General features: G+C 36.6%; 1 protein-coding gene across 1 annotated transcript in view; it reads left to right on the forward strand.

The window, feature by feature from the left end:
• Positions 1-21,547, forward strand: part of LOC140636405 (uncharacterized) — a 55,850-nt gene that overhangs the window by 17,226 nt on the left and 17,077 nt on the right. The window contains exons 3-4 of the mRNA XM_072831628.1: positions 19,964-20,054; positions 21,262-21,348. The gene's annotated coding sequence lies outside the window, so the exon portion shown is untranslated. The remainder of the gene's footprint in view (positions 1-19,963; positions 20,055-21,261; positions 21,349-21,547) is intronic.

Raw genomic sequence — 21,547 nt, forward strand, 5'->3', positions numbered from 1 at the left:
AGTGGAAGTGTATGCGAAACTAAAGCCCAGTGGCAGATCTTCATAGACTCATTGTTTAGAGTTTGTTTATTCTGAAGAATTTGCCTCATAAATTTTGTTTATAACATGCTTCTGACTATACTTATATTAATTTTTTTCCTTATCACTATTCTTCTTCTTTGTTTTTCCTCAATTTGGTTCATTACCATTTAGTAAATCATCTTGTCCTTCATCCACTGACCATTTCTTTGATGTACTTTTTTTTTTTTTTTTAAGATTTTATTTATTCATGAGAGACACAGAAAAAGAGGCAGAGACACCGGCAGAGGGAGAAGCAAGCTCCATGCAGGGAGCCCGATGTGGGACTTGATCCTGAGACTCCAGGATCACGCCCTGGGCCAAAGGCAGGCACTAAGCCGCCAAGCCACCCAGGGATCCCTGATGTACTTTTTATATTGACAACTGACACTTTAGAAAGAGGGCAAGTACTGAGTCTACTTGTTGGTGAGCTTTAATGTCAATCCTGTGCCATTTATTGTTTTGTGAATAAGGTCTGAGGTATTTAATAAATTCTATCTTGAAAAGATCAATGAAGTGCTTGCCTATTTTACACTCAAAACAATTTGCTACAAACTACTGAATGCTAAAATTGAACTAATATGCATATATCTACATGAACTATTTGAAATAATTGATTCTAGGGATGCCTGGGTGGCTGAGTAGTTGGGTGTCTGCCTTTGGCTCAGGGCGTGATCCTGCCATCCGGAGATTGAATCCCACATCAAGCTCCCTGCATGGAGCCCACTTCTCTTCCCTCTGCCTGTGTCTCTGCCTCTCTTTCTGTGTCTTTTATGAATAAATAAATAAAATCTTTTTAAAAAAGAAATAATTGATTCTAAAATGTCTCTTTTGCTGGAGGTGCGAGTTTTAAACCATAATTGGATAGAGGATAAAAAAATTCTCCAGACTTTTACGCTAAATATGAAAAGTCAGGTATGAAACTGATGTTTCTCTGACTAAGCCTTGTACTTTATATAGCTTATTATATAATCAGTTATGTAATCTTTTAGATAGCTGAAAGGATATTAAAACAATAATCTTTCAACTATGCTTTCCTTTTCCAATAACTGGCTTGCATGTTAATCAGCATATTCAAACATCGTTCTTATTAGTTTTTAAAAATTCTAGGAAATATTGTTTATTGTATGCTATGAGAGATTTTATTATAGGATTAAAATCCTTTCAGTAGACAATAAGGGCATGAGGCAGTGTACGGGTATTCTGTACCATAAGCCAAGATTACTCTGTCAGGTAAATCTTGAAATGGAACAAATTTAATTATTTCTACTTTATTTTATGGCAAAAGTAGCCATGTTATAAATTTTGCATGCCACATCTTACCTCAAATTCTCCATGCTTGATCTATCTAGCCATCTTGTTTTTACGTTCCGAGCACTGGAAGAGCTGCTGGGGGGAAAATCCTCTGAATTTTTTTTAGATTTGCAATACTCTAATTCATGCTTTTCATTCAATGTCTTCTCTGTCCTTAATGTGGTCTTTTGGGGGCAAGGAGACGCAGGGACATCTCTGGCCCCCTCCTATCATCAGCTATTCCTAATGCTCACTCTGTACCAACTTCCTATATTTGGCCATAGATGGCCTTGCTGTTACTTCATTGACAAAACTAAAGCACCAGTGGGGAACCCTTCAGCTTTACTAACTGCCGTCTACAAACTTACCTGCTTCCATGCACAACATCCTCACGGGTTTCTTTCTCTTGCAGTAGAAAGAGGATCCTCCTTGTAACAAAGGCCAAGCTGCCTTTTTTTATTGCTAAAAATGCCAACCATCATTTGAGCTTTCAGCAAGTTGCAATTACTGATCACTATAACAAATATAATAATGAAATATTATTTGAAATACTGAGAGAATCATCAAAATGTGACAGAGACAGGAGGAGAACAAATACTGTTGGAAAAATGGTGCCAATAGACTTGCTTAATGCAGGGTTGCCAGAAAAACTTTACTTTGTAAAAAAGGTAAAGTAAAAAAATTTTACTTTGTAAAATATCTGCAAAGCACAATGAGGCAAAGGTCAATAAAACAAGGTAGACCATATATATTTGAATTTGTTTTCATTCCACATATTCTTTTCTTTCAGAACCGTGATTGTTGTCCATATTTGCCATCTTTCTGATAACTTTATGTGTTTGTTCTTTTCTATTTCAATTTTGACATTCCCTTAAGCCTTTCCTCTTTATTTCTGACCATATTTTTATCCTATATCTACTTTACCTTTTATTGATTCCTCTGTAATAGTTTCATTATATTCTTCTATTCATTCCTGACCTGAGCTCCATAAACTCACTTTTCATCTCTGTTCTGTTCTCTCTTCATCTCTGTTTTGATCCCTTGTTAGTCTTTCAGGGTTTTTTTGTTTTGCTTTTTCTTTCTTTCTTTCTTTCTTTTTTTTTTTTTGGAAGAGCAAGTTTTAGAAAGGCACCACTGGTCAGGCTGCCTCTCTTTGAAAAGCAACAATAAAAAATTAACTACTTTGAATAATCTCATAACAGGAAATAACACACTGGAAACTGAAGAATTGTGATGCGGAAAAAATCTAATAACTTAGAACAATAGAAGCTAAATAATTTAGTTCCTTTGAGTCTTGGGAGAACTATTTGACATTGACCTATTTTTCTAGGGAAGTTCCTGAGATTCTGTGTTGTTTGACTTTGGTTTCCTTTTCTCTGTATTTTTTCCTTAGTACCTATGTTTCTACCAGGGAAATGGATGTCTCAGAAAGAATGAAAGACGGAGACTGGTGATAGTTTCTAAGAAATAAATGTATATAACCAGCTTTAAGGGAGAATTTTATTAATTCCTTCATCTTCCCTTTAACATGCCAAGGGCTGAATCTGGATGATCTGGCACATAGATTTCTCATGTAGTATAGAAAGGATACTCCTTGGCCAATGATAGTGAAAATGTTTATGATCTATAAGCAAGATGCTTGCTTACTTACAGAGGAAGGAATATATGGTATAGGGAGGGTCAAAAAAAGATTGCCTGTGTTTCAGCATCAAACTGAGAGGAGAGAGGATCCATGAACCCAGACTCACCTCATTAGAAGAAAAGACATTCCCATCACCCAGGAAGTTACAAGGACTTTAGGAACTCTGTGTCAGAACTGGGGTCAAAGATCAAATGTTAGAGCAAAAGAAGCTCCTATTGCTCTTATCCCTTAGGAAATAGCCTGAGTTTTGGGAGCTCTATGCCAGGAACTGGGGGCAGAGACCAATATATATTTTTTTCTATTATCTCACAGTTGTGCTATCAAACAGGTTACCACTGTGGACAACTGGAATCTAATCCCACTGAAGATTCTGGGGAATAGTTTAGGATGCATACCTCAGGTTATCCAACACCAAAGGTGAAGGAGCTAAAGTATCTACTATCTCACAGGTGGTCATTGGTTGAGGACCACTTCCAAAGGGCATTAACTCCTTGGCATTTCTAGCTTGTAGTATATTCAGACTGAGTGGCCACTGGTGGCCACAGAAAGCCTTCAGGCAGAAAAATGAAGGCATTGGGAAAGTAAAGTCAGGCCTGTGTCCATGGAAATGCAGTGTAGGGGAATAATGGCTGGGCCCTGACAGCAGCAGATACACTGTTCTTTTCATTTCCAGGTGGCATGGATACTGACTCTACATGGCATCCTGATGGCAAGGCTCTGTGATGCCAAAACTGAAGCAGAAAGGGGACCAAATGGAGACAAGGGAGCCTGGAGCCAGGAAAAGCTGAGAGGAGGTTTTGTCAGTACCGCCTAAGCCAGAAGACTGATGCAGGAATTTAAAAGCCTGTAGTATTAATCCACAGCTCAGTTACATTGAATATATGTTATCTGTTTCTGTCTGTAACAATTCAGATCTTTTTTGAAGCTTCCAGCTTCTGATAAGTGGAAATACTTGTTAAGCCTATGACATTTAAAACTTACTCTAGCCCTATAACCTAAAGAATCCTGGGTAAAGTTCAGTCTCAAGGAGGATACGCTCAAGCTCTCAGATACCTTCCCTTCTCACATCTCCTGCTTATGACTCCTTCACATGTGGTGCCTTCACTTCGTAAGTGGAGAGAGTGGTGTGCCTTCCTTGACTTCCTGATTGTGGAAGAATCAAGGTCTTCCACTGTGATACCCTCTGTGTCCTCTGGTTTCTAGGGGGTAAAAAGGATAATTTTTATCCATGTGAGGTTTAGATAAGAGATTTATTGCATTTAGCCACAATCCCACTTATAATAATTCTTTACTGGTTTTGCCCACACTAGTGCATATCTGTTATCTGCTCATTTTCTCTTCCCTCTTATATGACAACAAAGTCCCTAATCCTCTGGCCACATAAATGGTCATGTGACCTAATCAGAGTGCATCACCCACTGGCCACAGTGATAATTAATTTAAGGTATGATCTTGTAACCCAGGCTGATCCAATCACAGATCTGGTCAGGATATTTCAACCTGGAACAGAGAAGAAATTGGAAGTAAGTGAATCTGGATCTACAGAAACAATGTCCCTTTGCTTGACAGAGAGACATTCTGAGAGAATGACACCAGCACATTCATTGAGAAGCAGAAATAAGAGCCAGAGAAGTCCTGATGAAATTCAAATTTCATTTCCTGATGAATTCAAATTCACATCCAAGGCCAACTCTACCTTTACCCTTTTTACAGTTTGGTTATGTGAGCCAATCAATTTCTCCTTTTAGAGTTTGCTTCTAATACTTGTAACCAAGAGGATCTACAAAGGAAAGTTCATACTGTTGCTTTATTTGTAACTGAATAAATGGCATTGAAAAGTAAACTCAAACATTGAAGAATATAAACTTGTACAACCACTTTGGAAAAATTATTTGGCATTATCTGCTGAGGTTAAAGATATGCATACTTATGATCTAGGAATTCCACTCCTAGATATTCACTCATATGAAACTTTCACCATGTGCCAAGAGACATGTCTAAGATTGTGCTCAGCATTGTTTTTTGTAATAGGAAAAAGCAAAAGAAAAACTGAAACTGGAAACAATCCAAATGCCTTCTGCATGAATATAAGAAGGAGTACTTTATGGTACATACTGATACAACTGGATATATAACATTGAACAAAATGAAGTACAGATACATTTATCGACATGGTAAATCTAAAAAATGTAATGCTGAATGAAGAAAATTTATTGAAGAATGCTATCACATGATTTCATTTATATAATGCTTAAAAACATGTAAAACTAGGGGTGCTTGGGTGGCTCAGTCAGTTGAGCATACAACTCTTGGTTTTAACTCAGGTCACAATCTCAGGGTGGTGAGGTTGAGCTGCACCAGGCTCCATGCTCAGCAGGGAGTCTGCTTGGGATTCCCTTTCTCCCTCTTTCTCTGCACCTCTTCCCTGCCACCCCCCTACTTGAGCTCTCTCTATCTCAAATAAATAAATACATCTTAAAAATATAAAGTTAAACATATGCATAATTTTATATACTGCATACAGGTGGCAAAACTGCAGAGAAAAGCATGGAGTGATGTTCATTAAATTAGGGTTAGCTTTCATCTCTTATAAGGGAGAGAGGGAAACAAAGATTTTGTTATATTTCTTAAATTCTGTGGTGGGTGCATGGGTGTTTGCTTTATTATTATTCTTTTTTTATTATTATTCTTTAGGTTGTGTGTTTAAACTGTACTGTTTTGTTTGTATGACAGATTTCATTAAGGTAAATATGATTAATTAATTTTGAAGTAGCATATTATTAAGTTAGGTCCATTTTTTCTGGCTTTAGATAATAAACCACAGGAAATTAGAAACATTTAAATTCAAATGTTTGGAAACAGTCGTCACTAACTCTGCGACCAATTTTTTTTTTTAATTTTAAGTTTCTAGCTATTCTGCAACTTAAAACAAATGATACAACACACATAGGCACCACATCCCAAACAGTCTCATTGAGGTATCAAGATAGTATTAGTCAATTCAAATAATGGAATGATAAACCATCACCATTGACTATATTTTCATCTTCTAATGTCTCAGTTAAAGTTTTAGTTTAGTCTCTGAAAATATCCTGCATTTATTTTGCTATAGATGTGTTAACCAAAAGTAGCAAATCAACAACTTTTGCCCTTGTAAAGCTAAAAAAATTAGTCATCTTCCCCTTCAGGACATACATTATTTCTCCATATGGAATTGGGAACCATAGAAACTATGTCTGAAAGCATTGTTGGAACAAACAAACATGACTATTTTTAAGACTATGATGACTTTGAATATAATCATCACTCAACTAGTAAGTCATATGGAATTAGATTGGCTATATATTTGTGTTGAATGGATCCTGGCAACCTCTGATCAAATGCCTTCCAATTAAACTTCACAACACCTCCAGGGTGAGTTGTCTGGGCCAGTACACAGATAAATATTTACATAAGCCTGCTGCACAGCTGTACTCTATTATCTTGGTAGTTCATGTGGATACACAACTCAAATGTCTATAATAAGAATGTCTAGTGCCTCCTTCTAGGTTTATCTACTAAATTTGTCTTTTTAAAAACATTTAGGGACTCCTGGGTGGCTCTGTGATTGAAGTCTGCCTTTGGCACAGGTCATGATCCCAGGGTCCTGGAATGGAGTCCTTCATCGGGCTCCCCGCAAGGAGCCTTCTTCTCCCTCTGCCTAGGTCTCTGTCTCTCTCTGTTTCTTTTTTTTAAAAAAAAAAAAAAACCTTTAAAAGTTTTTACTGTAAAATATAACATACATACATATAAATGCATGAAATACAAAAATAGATAATTATGTTAAAGGGAATACTAATGAAATTACTACCTAGTTCAAAAAACACAATATGGCATTACCCCAGAAGTCCCTCATGTGTCTTTCCTCATGGCAACTCCCTCTGTACCCTTTAGAGGGAACAATCATCCTGGTGTTTTCATTAATTGCTTGCTTTGCTTTGTAGTTTTGCCTCCTAAATATGAATTCCCCAAAATATAGTTTTGTCATGCCTGTTTTTAATGTTTACAGTCATAGTGTTTATGTTACTATGTCTTGCTTCTTTTGTTCAACATTGTATTCTATTAGCTCCATCCATGTTTTCATACATAAGTGTTCCCTCAAATCTCCTAAATCTGTCTTCAATCTGCTATGTTTTTAATTTCTACAGCACACTACTGATGGGAAGCATCAACAATTCTACTGTGGTATGTATGTAACTGTAATCTCCCTGGTCTTCCGATCATATATTTTTTTAAAAATTTCACTGAGTATCTACCATGTGCTAGGACTGCACGAAACACTGTTCATATCATATTGTTGTACTCAGGATAATCCTGTATAGTATATATTTTCACAGAGAATAAGCTGAAATTCAGAAAGCTAAGGTAAATTCAGGATGTAGCCTTTCTGAGATTTAGTTATACTTAGTTATCAAATCTTGTTTTTATTCTTTTTATGTTTTTAGTCACATTAAGTGGGTAAATAAGTAAACTTGCCATATCATGGTATTCTTTGGATCTCTCAGAAAGCTCTTGACATTTTGCCATAATGTTCCACTGGTGCTTGTATAGTTTGAACTCCCCTTATGAGAGCAGTCTTTCTTCTATTCACTCATTGGTAACTTCTTTCTGGTATATGGTACCTACAAAATACTGTGTGTGAGCTTCTCTTCATAGGAGGGGCCAAAGAGGTGACTGCTTCCGTTGAAGGAATTTAGGGGAAGGGCAGTCAGGATGGGTGTCAGGGTGTCAGGATGGGAAGGGCACAGAGCTGGGAGTTAGGCTACCTCAGTTCCACACTTGATTGTTATTATTTAGCTATGTGACTCTGGGTCAGTTATTTAACCTCTTGGGCTCAGTTTCATTATGTGTAAGTGAAGAAGTTGGTCAGTAATTTTCAAACTAGAGTTCAAGGACCATCCTGAGTTCTTGTTTTAGATACAGACTTTTTGACCTCGTAATTTCCCAGTGTGGAAATCTGTGAGTTTAATAAGCACCTGTGAGTAAGTGATTTTGATGTTCACCATGAGTGAAAGCTAAAAAAGCAAGTGATGGGGCATGTCTCTGATTTTAAAAATTATGGGATGGAATTTGAACTTTTGGTACCTTAGTATCTTTCATCAGAGCTGAGTGCCAACTCATTTCAAACCGTTCTGTTTTCTTTTGTTAATGAAAATAGACACAAAACCATTAAAATCTAAGATGGCAACTATCATTGCTATGAGTAAAACAATAATTACACAGGTCTAAGGTACCAGTCATCAAAACAGCTTGGGACTATTTGGCGTTCATAAACTGAATAAAGAGATGACTGCCTCAATGGAATTGTATCCATGTCATTAAGGGGTATTAATACAGTGCTGCAGGAAAAAGCAGCCATCATCTGTCTACGGGACACAGAAGCATAAATACGATTGACAAGGAATACAGAGTGACATGCAGTCATATTAGGAAAACAAAGTAGTTGTTTAGACTCTCAAAACAACTTTAAAAGTCAGCTTATTTAATTAAAAATATGCTAAGGATGTCATCTAACAGATTGGAGACAGTCTGTTGGCTGATTTATTTTTACTTTGATATTGCATTCCTTACATATTTTTCAAGTTTTTATGTGACTATCCAGGAGGAAAAAAACTCCTTATACCATTTAATACTTTCCTGGGGGATATTTTTTATATTCTGAGGAATTGAAGTCACCCAACTAATTTCTTCCATTTTTTGTGTTTCCTTTTCACTAGGAAGCCTGATATTTCATAACAGTTCTGACTTTTCCCCCTCACATACTCTATAATAGTTCTCAAACCCCTACCTGGGGCAACCAGCTCATTCACCAGTGAGGACTCACAGAGCAGGGGTTTGTAGTTGGGGGTGTGTAGCCCCCAAGTGATGTGAGAACAGACTCTCCATGAATGCGCATATTCTTTAAAAGTTCCCAGGGTATTTTTCTCTAGTGGTTGAGTTACAAAACTGGGTCCCAAACCTATCAAATAGCAATTATACATATACATTTTCAGGGGGATGCTAGAAACCTTTAAATACAGCAGTTGTTATGGTACTGTAAAAGCAAGACATTACAGTTTGGAGTAAATAGGTAACTTAAATACCAAAAGTATATAAATGCATAGTCAGGAATATTATTTTCAAAATTGCATGGTTATTGATCTCCACATTGATATAGACATTGTTACTTATTTTCTTCGGCTGTTTTCCCTTCTCTTTTCACCCTTCCCTTCTTTCTACCCCACTAGTAAGGTAAAATAGATGAACTTGCTTAGTAATTCACATCCTTTTCTTTCTTCCTTTACATAAAGACTTGGAAGTTAGCTTGATCCCTGAAGGACAGGTAGGATTGATTACTTGAGAAAAGCCAAATGGTATATCAGTTAGGAGGAAGAGAGTGCTCAATGCTTGGAACATGAGAACAGTTGAGAAGTCCATCTTGGCTAAAGCAGGGTAGGAAGACTGAGAGGATCAGTCCTCGACAAATGTCAGATATCAGGCTGAAGTGTGAATAAGAGACAATGAGGAATCATTGAAGTTTTTAAAGTGGAGAATCACATTCAGAAACTGCCATTCTAGAAGATTCATCTGATAGCAGGTATGTGGTATATGGCTGGGAGGGAGAACAATCAGAAGCAGGGAAAGTTGTTCAGAGGATTGGAAGTAGATCAGAGATAAAGCAAGAAGGATTGACAAACAACTGAAAGAGAGGAAGGGACAGTCTTGAAAAGAATTTGCATGAACTATCAACAGAACATAACTGTTGATTGGATTGAGGGAATACAGAAGAAGAAAGAGACTCAGAGTCTTTAGTCTGGGATGCTTTCTTTGATCCTCTCTCACAAGCTGCCATTTGATTTCTTCCAAACTTCTCGAAACAGTTGTTCTCACCTGCTGTCTTTGCAATTTTATTTCTGCCCCCCATCGCCGCATTGAAATGGTTCTGGCAAGGATCACCAATGACTTGACTGCTACATGGAATGGCCTTTTTTCTGTCTTTATTTTCTTTTGCCCACTCTGGAGCATTTGGGAATGCTGACTTCTTTCTTCATCCTAAAATATTTCTGTTGGATTTTATAACATTGCTCATTTTACTCTCTCCTCATACTTTTGATTACTTTTTGGAATCTTTTCATGACTCCTTTTAACCTCTGTCAACACCTTATATATTGTGAGTGTCTGGAATTTCACTCTTAGTCTTCTTATACCTCACTCCCTGAACCACCCACAGCACTGTCAAATTCTAACTCATTGACATCTATTAGTTTGCTTATTGTATAGCAATTCCCAAAGTTAGAGCTTATATTCATATGACTCTCCTGAACTACAGACTTGTGTTCCATTGCTTTCTGGACATCTCCACTTGAACGACTCATAGACATTTCAAAGTCAACATGTTTAAAACTGAGCTCAACATACCCCTTCCAAAACTTGCATCTCCATTTCCATTGCCTATCTCAGTGAAAGAGCCTGCTTTCCAAATATTTGGCTAAGCTAACTCTATCAGTACTTATCCATTAATATTCACATATGGCTTATTTTGTGTTGTCTTGTTCATTCTCCATCCTGTCTGTACCTATTGCCCCTGCCTTTATTCAGGTCCATATAGTTTTCTGCTGAAACGCTTCCTAACTCATTGAAGTTCATCCAGTCTTTCTCTATTCTAGTCTAATCCTTCATACTATCACCAGACATATTTTCCTAAAACATATCCCTATTCATCTGTATTTCTTTTTATTTAAATATTTTCTTTATTTATTAGAGAGAGAAAGAGAGGGAGCAGAAGCTTGCGGGGGGGCGAGTGGAGGAGGTCAGAGGGAAACAGAGAAGCAGGCTCCTTGCTGAGCAGAGATCCCAATGCGGCACTCGATCCCAGGACCCAAGGATCATGACCTGAGCTAAAAGGCAGATACGACACTGACTGAGCCACCCAGGCACCCCTCCTCTGTATTTCTCTTCAGCTTACAAATAGCTCCCATTCTCTCTGGCCTTAGGAAAGAATCCAGACTTTTCATTATGGCATTCAAGAGATACTCTGACCCCAAAATGTTTCCCAAACTTCTCTCCTGATATTGCTCAAACACTCGGTCTCTGCTTCATTTATGTTAAATGATGACACATTTCTCCATTTTCTGTCTCTGGTTTTGCACTTTCCTCCTGAATTCTTCACCTAATAAACTCTTATTCTCTTTCAAGGGACAACTCAAATTACCTGAGAGACTGGCCTGTTAATGCTGAAATTCTCAAGAGAGCATTGCCATGGATTTATAGTCTACTCCTTGGTTTAGCAAGACAGAGCCCTGAAATTTCCTTAGCATTCAGATATAAGAATGTTGATTTCTATGAGTTAGACTCATGACCTTCATATAAATAGTACACTGAACCTGTTTATTAACTTACATCGAGAAGCATAAATAAAGCATAAATCAAGCAGAATTTAAAGTTCATGATCACTAGTATAGGAACTCACTTCTCATAGGAAATTCTCCATGGGAAGCTACATTATATTCAGCTTGTTATTGAGCATTGAATCATTGCAAGAAGACTAAAGTGGATGATCATAATGGCTGTTGCCAAGACAGCCTGATGCATCTGTCTGTGTTATACGGATATATGTGCCAAGAAGCCAGACTGAATGCGAAAACATGGCCAACATTTTGCCTATCTGGGATAATTCTAGAGACAGAGTAGGAAAGCCATTGCTCCCTTTTTTTTTTTAGACAGCAGAGCACACTATGTCCCTTTTGGTCCCACACCCTTTCTTTATAGCTGTGAATCTTGAACATCTCAAGCATTTTTAGCTATGATTATAAATGTAGTTCTTGTAATTGCAATGTCTCTGATGGATCCTCCTGCCTGTCCCCTGCCAAGGAACTTCCAAGAATGCTTACTTGGGTTTATGCGTAAGCCTTGATCATCACTCCATGCCATAATCAACTGCAGCCTTCAAACTGGTATTTTCAAAAGGGCCATCTCTAATTTGGAATTCTGATGTCCATGTATCAATGGGATTGCATAACTACCACTGAATGACTATAGTTACCATTTCTTCTTGCCTGGAGTATAGCATCTTACAGGTCTCCCTTAGTCTACTCTTGCCCTCCTATAATCTATCCTCCAGACAGCAGCCAGAGTATTGTTCAGAATCATGTCAAACCATGTCATTCCTTTGTCTAAGACCTTCTAATAGTTTCTCACCTCACTCAGAGAAAGATTTTGTCTTTCATTATTTTCTCCCTGGATGAGTCTGCTCCAGCCAGACTGGGCTTCCTGCTGTTCTATGAATACACCAGGCACATGCCCTTCCTGCACCTTTGCACATGCTCTTTCCTGAGCCTGGCACTCACTTCTGTTGATATCCTTTTGGCCATCCCTGCTCACCACATTTAAAATAGCAACCCCTCTTCTCTATTTCCCTTTCCTGCTTTACTTTTATTCCTAGCACTTACACCATTTAATCCATTGTATATTTATTTGTCTATCATCTGCATCTTGTTACTAGATGGTAAACTCCACAAGGGCTGAGGTTTTGACCCTTTCATTCTCTGCTGCATTCTCTAGGAGAATGGGGGTGGTGCAGGGTTTGCTGTGGAGTGGGTGCCCTAAAAAGCATTTGTGGAATAAATGAACCCAAGATCTTTGCCTTCACTTTTTACTTGGAGATGCAGATATTTAAAAGTAATCATGGGACAGGTATTTGTCTTTTTCTCCCCTCCCTCCCTTTAATTTTTAGGAGGAAAAACCTGCTAAGGCAAGAGAGAAACTGTTTGTTTTTGGTTCCTGTATAAGAGTTGTCCAGAAGTACAGAACCAGTAGGATGTATGTGTATGTGTATGTATGTATATATGCACATATATTTATATATATAAATATAAATTTATATATATTTATTTATGGAGAGACAGGAACAGATGGAAATGGAGAGAGAGAGACACAGAGGGATCTGAAGAATTGGCTTACATTATTGTACAGGCCAGCAAGTTCAAATCTGGGTTGAGTGAACAGCAGGCTGGAAACACAGGTAAGTGTTGATGTTGCAACTAGGGTTCAAAGGCAGACTGCAGACAGATTTACTTCTTCCTCTGAGGAACCTCAGTCTGTTTTCTCTTAAAGCCTTGGATGAGGCCTATCCACATTATAGAGTATAATCTGCTTTACTCTAAGTCTACTGCTGTAGTAAATGTTAATATCATCTAAAAAATACCTTTACAGCAACATCCAGACTGGCACTTGACCAAATATCTGGATGCCATAGCATACCCAAGTTAGCACATAAAACTAGCCATCACAGTTTTTCACTCCTGGTTTTTCTGGCCACTGCGTTCACTTGGGATCTACTAAGAGCCATTATCTATGCAGCTAAATATTGCTGGTAGTTTGTGTTAAACCTTGTGGTTGCTTTTATTTTTCTATATCAGCAGAAAATTTGTTAGTTTACTAGCTTACTAGTTTATTAATTACTAACTTACTCCAACTTTAGCTGATCAAGAGTCCCATAGCAATGAATCCTTAACTCACAGTCTTATGAACTGATTTTTGATACAGATTATTTTTTGAGAAGGTAGACTTTTAAAACACATAAAAACAAAACTTTAGGTTTAAAAAATACATTCAAAATTATTTCACCAAAAGCTATCTAAGGTTTAAAAACAACAGCAAAGAAGTATTTTGGACATGATTTGAAAATAGAAATGTATTCTATACTATTTACTATTCAAGTCTTCACTAACATACTTTTATTTTCTCAAATACTGTTCATACCATCATTACTCTTGAAAACTGCTTTTACATGAGCAGTTATTGTTTATATACTCTTTTGATTACAGCCTACAGATGCCAGGATCATGAGTTTAATTCTACCAGAATCCAGTGAGATCTACTTGCTTTGGGGCCTACAGGACCACTCCTAGGCTATCTCCAGCCATTGTAAAAATGCATGGTTTGGGGCACACAGGCCTTGTCTAAGAGAATGGATGGATGTGTACAAAGCTGGAGTTATTAATGGGAAGTCAGTTGGAAGTCTGTCACCCTTTAATTGTGATTTGGTGGCACATGCACACACACATGCACACACAAAAGAGTGCTTTAAAAATTGTCTTTATTTGTGTTTTCCCCCTCAAAAACAGAAGGAAATAATTCCAAGGAAAATTTCCTTTTATATTCCTTCTCCTAGACATTCTGAAAATTTTTCTAACATGTAGTTTTTCAGATGGTGTTTTTTTTTTAGCCTGAAAATCATGATCTCATCTTCCAGATTTTCCTTCTAAACACCTTCAATGAGTTAGGTAAGATGTCTGTAAGGTTAATGGAAATAAATAATGACTTTATCTTTTGCTTCTAGAACATTTTAGATTAGGTCATGCTTTTGGAAAGCTTTGAGATATCTGGCACCCAAGCAAGTAAATTTCTCACTATTCTTTTTTCTTATCTTCTCTTTCTTTTTTTAAAATCATGTTTTGAAAGTGTGATTAGTATAAAGGGTTGGGGAAATTTTTGGCTTGATGTTAGAAATCTCAGTTATACATTAAATAACAAGGTGGCTTGAACAGAGTGATTAAAAAATGACAAGATTGGTATTTCAACTTTAGGTTGTGCTCTTAATAGCAATTCTTGGAATGGCTTGCCTATCATTCATTGTTTCCTGGTTGTCCACTGCTAACTTATTGCAACAGAAGCATAAAGCATTAAGGCTTTGAAGTGAGGGTCCTTTATCACTACCACTTTAGCTGATCTCTTATCAGATTTTTCACAGGGCCATCTTTTCAGATTTTATCAAGTTTGGGTGAGAAAGATCCAGAGCAATTCATCTTTTGCTGAGAACTGAAACTCTAATGGAATCTAGTACTTTCGAATTAACACAGCTTACTCATTTAGCAGTAGTAGATCTTATCCTTTCCCATTTCAATGAAACAATTGGCTAGAGGGACTTGTAAAAAAAGTTTTGTGTCAGAATTTGGTAGTATGAATTTGTAAGCCTTTAGGCATGATTTCCATAGATTCGCATGTTGGCAAATGGGGCAACATTGCATCCTTGACCTTTGCAACTCTTTTCACATTAGCATAGTTCTCATGATTTTAAGAATTTCTTTCACTTAAAACCTTTCTTCATATTTCTCTTATATAATTAAAAGACCTGCTTAATTATAGAAGAAATTCATGAATACACTCTCATTGTAAACAAAAACAACAACAAGAACAACAACAAAACGAACCAAAATCAGACATTTGGGATAAAGCCCAAGTTCCCTCTGACTACTGCTGTTCCCTGATGGCTTCTCCAGAGGCAATTGTGGCTATAACCCGATGGTGTGTCTTCTTGAAGCCCTTTCTTCATGAATTTATACGTATATACATATAGGATATACATAGGAAGATAGTATGGGGGGGAGTATACAATTAAAAATGTATCACATTATCTTTGTTTCTATTTCAGATCTTTTGGTGCCCAGAATATTTATTAGAGTTTTGCTACGCTTGATTAAATTTATCTGTGGACTTTGTCACATTCCAGACTTCCTTTTCCTTATCAGGTTCCCACATATTTCTAGTGATAGCCCTTCACAGTTTCTTTTTATTTTGGCCCCATGATATAGCACAATGTGATAACACACCTGTAACTCTCATATACTGCACCTTATCACCAAACATATTCTAATCTCAGCTAGCAAACTGGGGCTGGATCAAATAAAATTGGTCAGTTTTGCTTTTTCTTACAGTTTTCACTCTTAGTTTGTGACCATCCTGAAAGTTTTGAGTGGCATGAATAATATCAGTTAAGGGTTCGTGGATAAAGGAGCTGTAATTTTTAACTTTCTTCTCTTTCTCAGAATCACACAGAGTGTTTCATGACCTTGGTAGCCTGACTCTATCTTGAAAGACTCATACTCTGAGACAGAACCATTGTTTCTTTGAAATGGAAAAGATAGATCAGTTGTTGAACAATATCCAACAATGGCCATCCTAAAAGCCAGGCCTTGTAAAAAGGTTAAGTGAGGGGCATAGGTTGTAAGATTGGGCCCTGAGTCAGGCTCCGCACTCAGCATGGAGTCTGCTTGAGATTTTCTTTCCCTCTCCTTCTGACTCTCCTCCCCTACTGCACCCTGCACCTCTATTCCCCACCCCTGCTCTCACACTCTCTCTCAAATAAATAAATCTTTTTTTAAAAAAGTTAAGTGAAAGCCAAGTACTTGTAAATAGCAGCATATTTTAAATGGAGTAAGGGAGTGTCTCAGCCAGCAACTCTAGTTGTAAGACACCCACCCAAACCAAAAGATTCTTAAATTCTGAGTCTGCATGCTCTCTTGTTTCTGCTTTTTGGTCTGCCACTTTCTACTGTCTTCATCCCAGCCTCATCTTCCTTCTCTCCTACCCTAGCCCACTATTCACAATTTTTGCTCCCCTCTAACTGCAGCATGTGCTTGGCTTTGTTTTACTGTGGTTTGGCTTTAAGCTCTTTATCTTTGGCCTTTCAGCTCCAGAACCAACACCTCAAGGGGCTCTTTTTGTCTCTGTTCTATCAATCCTCTGCCAATAAATTAGCCAGCCATGAGTAATCTTGGTCCATTCACATGTGTCTTGGGGTTAGGAAATGAAAGTACGTGGTACAAACATGGATGTCTGGCTGGTTTCTCAGGTGGGATTACAGATCAAGGTAGTTTGCAGGAACAGAGGCTGTGATTGTGGGGCAGCTACCCCTGTCTACCACCAGGAGCACATGTAACTATTCAAATGAAGAGCCCTTTGGTAATTATAGTAAAGTAGTTTATTTTTTTTTCTAAGAACAATAAATATAATAAACTATGTGTCATTACTGGCAGAGGCATGGTGTGATTAAAATTGTTGGAATGCATAATCTGATGTAGTGATGGAAAATTTAAATTTTCCTCCAGAGGAAAAAAGTGAGAAATAGAGATTTTCCTCTTATTTTAATTTCAACCCTGTTAGGAAATTTACATTTTCTTTTCTGTTTTACAAAACAAAAACAAAAACATGAATTATATTTTCTAATTTAAGACCTTCTTATAAATGTAAGTCCTTTATTTCTGTTAACTGTAATATCTGATATGTCAGCAAGATATTCTTGGTTCTACTTCTAAAATATATACTACTTTGAAAATATATCTACTTCTAAAATACACATAATCACTTCTACTATATCCACTGATCATGTTATTTTTTTTTGCTTGAAATCCTCTAAAGTCTACTCCCTTCAATTAGACCAATGCCCAAAGTCCTTATCATGGCCAACAAGCCTGCACAACCTGATCTCACCTGTTCCCCAGATTCATCACCACCACTCTCATTGCCATCTACTGTGTTCCAACCTCTGTAGCCATCTGCCTCTTCCTGCAACAGCTATGCTAGTTGTCATCTCCATATGTTTTCACTTGCTTTGTCTGTTCCTTCCGCCTGGCACTCTATTTTCTCAGATCGTGACATAGTTGGCTCCTTCTCATCTTTTTTGGTGTAAGTGCAAATGTCGCCTTCACAGAGAGATCTTGTCTGACTCTCTGAGCCAATGTAGCCCCTCGCTGCCACAACTCTTTATTTCATCACTCTTTTGAAATCTTTTTGAGCTTTCTTTCATCATCAAAAATGAGCTTATTTTATTATTAGGTACCTGCATTTCTTCTCTGTGTCTATTCACTACAAGGGAGGTCCCCAAGTGCAGGATTTTTATTGTTCATCAATGTATCTTCAGTGCCTAGGGCATTGTGTAACATAGGATCATCACTCTAAATATTTGTTGAATGAATGAATAAAGGAAAGAACAAATGAATGAATACTGTCATGCTTCACATTCTGTTATGCTTCTTACAGTTATATATATTTTTGTATTAAAATGTTGGGTGGGTACACATTTTGAAATAGGAGGTCTTATTGTCCCCAGGCCTCCTTGGTGTTATCATTACAAATTCAAATCCTGTCTATAGGCCTACAGACACATATATTACATCTTCATTGGGAAATTTAATACAATCCTATCATCTCCACGGACACAATAAAGAAGCCAGAACAACTGCCCTTAGAAGTCAGACATCTCTTGTTGAATCCAAGTTCAGTAGTTTACTAAATTTGCTGCCTCAAACCAGTGGCTAATCATATGTAAATGACTGGTACAATGTTCAATAACAGGTGGTAGTAGTTGTCCTCACCACATTGTATATCACTTAAAAAAAAAAGATTTTATTTATTTATTTGAGAGACAGAAAGAGAGCATGAGTGGGGGGTGGGAGAGGGAGAAGCTGACTCCCTGCTGAGTGGAAGCCCAACATGGGACTCCATTCCAGGACCCTGGGATCATGACCTGAGCCAGAGGCAGACACTTAACTGACTAAGCCACCCACGCACCCCTGTATATCACTTTTATTAAATAAATATAGGAAGCATTTTGTGTCATCTGCCATTGCCACTAGTAGATTGCAGTCAAGTCTGAAAAACAGCACTTGTGAAAAAATTTGACCAGTTAGTAACATGATGTTTTACTATGAGTAGTCTTCTAAACAAGTTTCTTTATAGTAATTTTTATCAAGAGCCAAAATGAATAGATATAAATAAGAATTCAGTGAATTTAACAGTGTCATGTCATAAAATTTGAGAATTTTATAATTCATAAGTAACATGTTCAAAGTCAAGATGAAGTAGGAGATAGAAAAACTGGTTTTTGAAAACCAAAAATACAATGAAAGCCACAATGAAATACCACTTCATACACTCTGATGGTTATAAAAAACAAACAAACAATCTCCAGAAAATAGTACTTGGAACACTTGTGCATCACTAATGGGAATGTAAAATGGTGCAGCCACTCTGGAAAACAGTTTGACATTTGCTCAAAAAGCTAAACATAGAATTCTATGACCCGGTAATTCCGCTCCTAGGTATGTGACCCAAAATTTGAAAACAGAGATTCAAATAGATACTTGTGTACCATTGTTCATAGTAACATTATTTATAATAGCCAAAAGCCCCTCCCCCCCACTCATGCTCTCTCTCTCTGTCTCTCAAATAGATAATGTCTATCAATGTCTATCAACTGATGAATGGATAACGAAAGTGTGATATATCCATAGGATGGAATATTTTCAGCCATAAAAAGGAATGAAGTTCTAATACATGAGACAACATGAATAAACCTTGAAAACATTACAATAAGGGTATGAAGCCAATCACAATGGACCATATATTGTGCAATTCCATCTACATGAAAAACCCCAAATAAGCAAATCCATAGACACATAAAATAAATTACTGAGATGAGTAGTAAAGGAGATGAGTACTGACAGCCAATTGCTACAGAGTTTCTTTTAAAGGAGACAGAATATTATAAAATTAGATTGTGGTAATGGTTGTATAGCTTTGTGGTTATACTGAAAAAAACTGTACACCTTGAGTGCTCGAATTATATGGTATGTGAATTTTATTTCAATAAAGCTGTTAAAAATGTTATTTGGAGTAAAAATTACTATTGGGATTTATAAATACAAAGTTGCATTTACAGGCATCTACATAGCTCAGTATGCCACCAGATGGCTTAAATTTAAATTCAACTAATTTATTAATATGTAAGAGTACGTTTTTAATAGTTGCATACATATATTTATCTATGTTCATTCCAAAGTGAGTGGAGGGGAGAACCATGAGTTTTAACTTCTATAGATTCCCTTTATTGCTCTTCTACTGTAATATTTCTTTTAGTGAAAAACAGACAAATTTCACGGAAAATTTTTTTGTCTTTCACCACCAATTTTCTTTCCTACTGCCATGTATGCCAAATTGCAAAATTCTAATATCCTAAATCTCTATATAGGAAACCTAAATATGGTATAAGGAAAGATTAATGATTAATTTTTTTGCTTCTTTGATCCAAAGTATTATAAACTATATTTCTCTATGCCCACCATTCCCATAAAGTTTTGTTTTGTGTTTTGTTTTTGTTTAAACTACTTTTAGGCCAAGACCCCGAGTCTCCAAGTCTCTGCCATCTAGTGGCCATAGTCAAGAGATACTGGTTTTCTACACAGCTTTAAATGTACAAATGTTGGTAGGTAGCCAAGAAATGTTAAGAACCATCAGCAAATTAATGACTAATCTTTATGTTTACTTTTGAATTCAAAGCACTGAAATATGTGTTTAAATCAAATTTTTATAGCTATATTATTCTTTTGTTGTCTTGGTGTTGACTATGTGAAATATAAAACCTGTTCTACTAGTTTCTAGGCACTTATAATTGAGGCAGACTAGATTTTACAAAAGCATATCTGTTTGCAGTATGAACAAGCTAAATGAAGAATCTGTTAATTTCTGTCAGTAATATCACCTATATTCAATCTTAAGTTCCGATATATACTACATGTTAAATGTTGGTTATGTTCATTCTTTTAAATTAAGATTTGATTGATTGAATATATTTTCCCACATGTGCAAAGTGATTAATCTCTATAGCATGGGTTATTTATATGATGGGTGAAATTATGTTTGTCACGTTAAAAATCAAGAATGGGGTGTCTCATTCTTTAGAATATGTAAAATCCAATGTTGGTAATGTCTTTATCCAGTGAAAATATTATGATAAAGCAATTTTAAAGCTGTTTTATAGTAAGTGTATTACATTACTCATAATAAGTAAAGCTTACTTCAAAGTGATCTATTTTTATAAAATTTGACAGTATAAAATTTGATTTGGATCAGCTGATTTGAAAGATACTTCTTTATTAAAAATGGAAAATGCCTGAGGTTAGTTTAAAAAGTAATATAAAGTACAATTATTTAAAATAGAAATGAGGTGATTCATTTACATTGTGGACTCATTTTAGCTCACTTCTGAGTAAATGTTAATTTACTTTTAGAAAAGTAATGTCAGACATGTGGGCAACATATTCAGTAATAACCTGGGTAGGGATTTTAATAAATCCTGCTTTCAGACACTCAGCTGCATTTATGTTCAAATGAACCAAAATCTTATTATTATGGATGAATTTAGAGAGGATAAGCTTAGAACTTAATTTTGAATAGATCATCCATTTTGGAACTAATACTGGCAGACTGAATCTTTCCATAGCTTTAGAAAATAGAATAATTAGCACATATCTGTATTTGTGAATTATAAAGTTGTACATTGGGGTTGCACAGGGGAAGGAGTGCAGAGGCCAGTGAAGATAACATGGTTAGCACATCCTCTTTCTGCCTAAATGCCATTGATTAAGTGCTGCCATGTTCTACTATTATTTTTTGCAATCCTGTAATTGCAGACCACTAGATTTTTAGGACTGAAACGGAACTTAAAGAAGTCATCAAGCCTGTCCTCAATATTTCTGAGCTCAGCAGGATTCCAGGAGGTAAGAATCATCTTTTCTCTTTGGCAAACCTCAACTCATAGCTACATGAACTAGGGCATGTGTTGTCATAGCAAACCCTTTGCCAATGCCCACACCAAGACAATAGTACTACTTCCCCTATCATCTTGGTTTGTATACATATTTGTCTGATTTTAGTTGTGATTAACTATTATTTTTCTAGTTTTGATGAATTTTCAGA

Source organism: Canis lupus, chromosome 7 (genome assembly GCF_048164855.1).
Source record: "Canis lupus baileyi chromosome 7, mCanLup2.hap1, whole genome shotgun sequence".
NCBI lineage: Eukaryota > Metazoa > Chordata > Mammalia > Carnivora > Canidae > Canis > Canis lupus.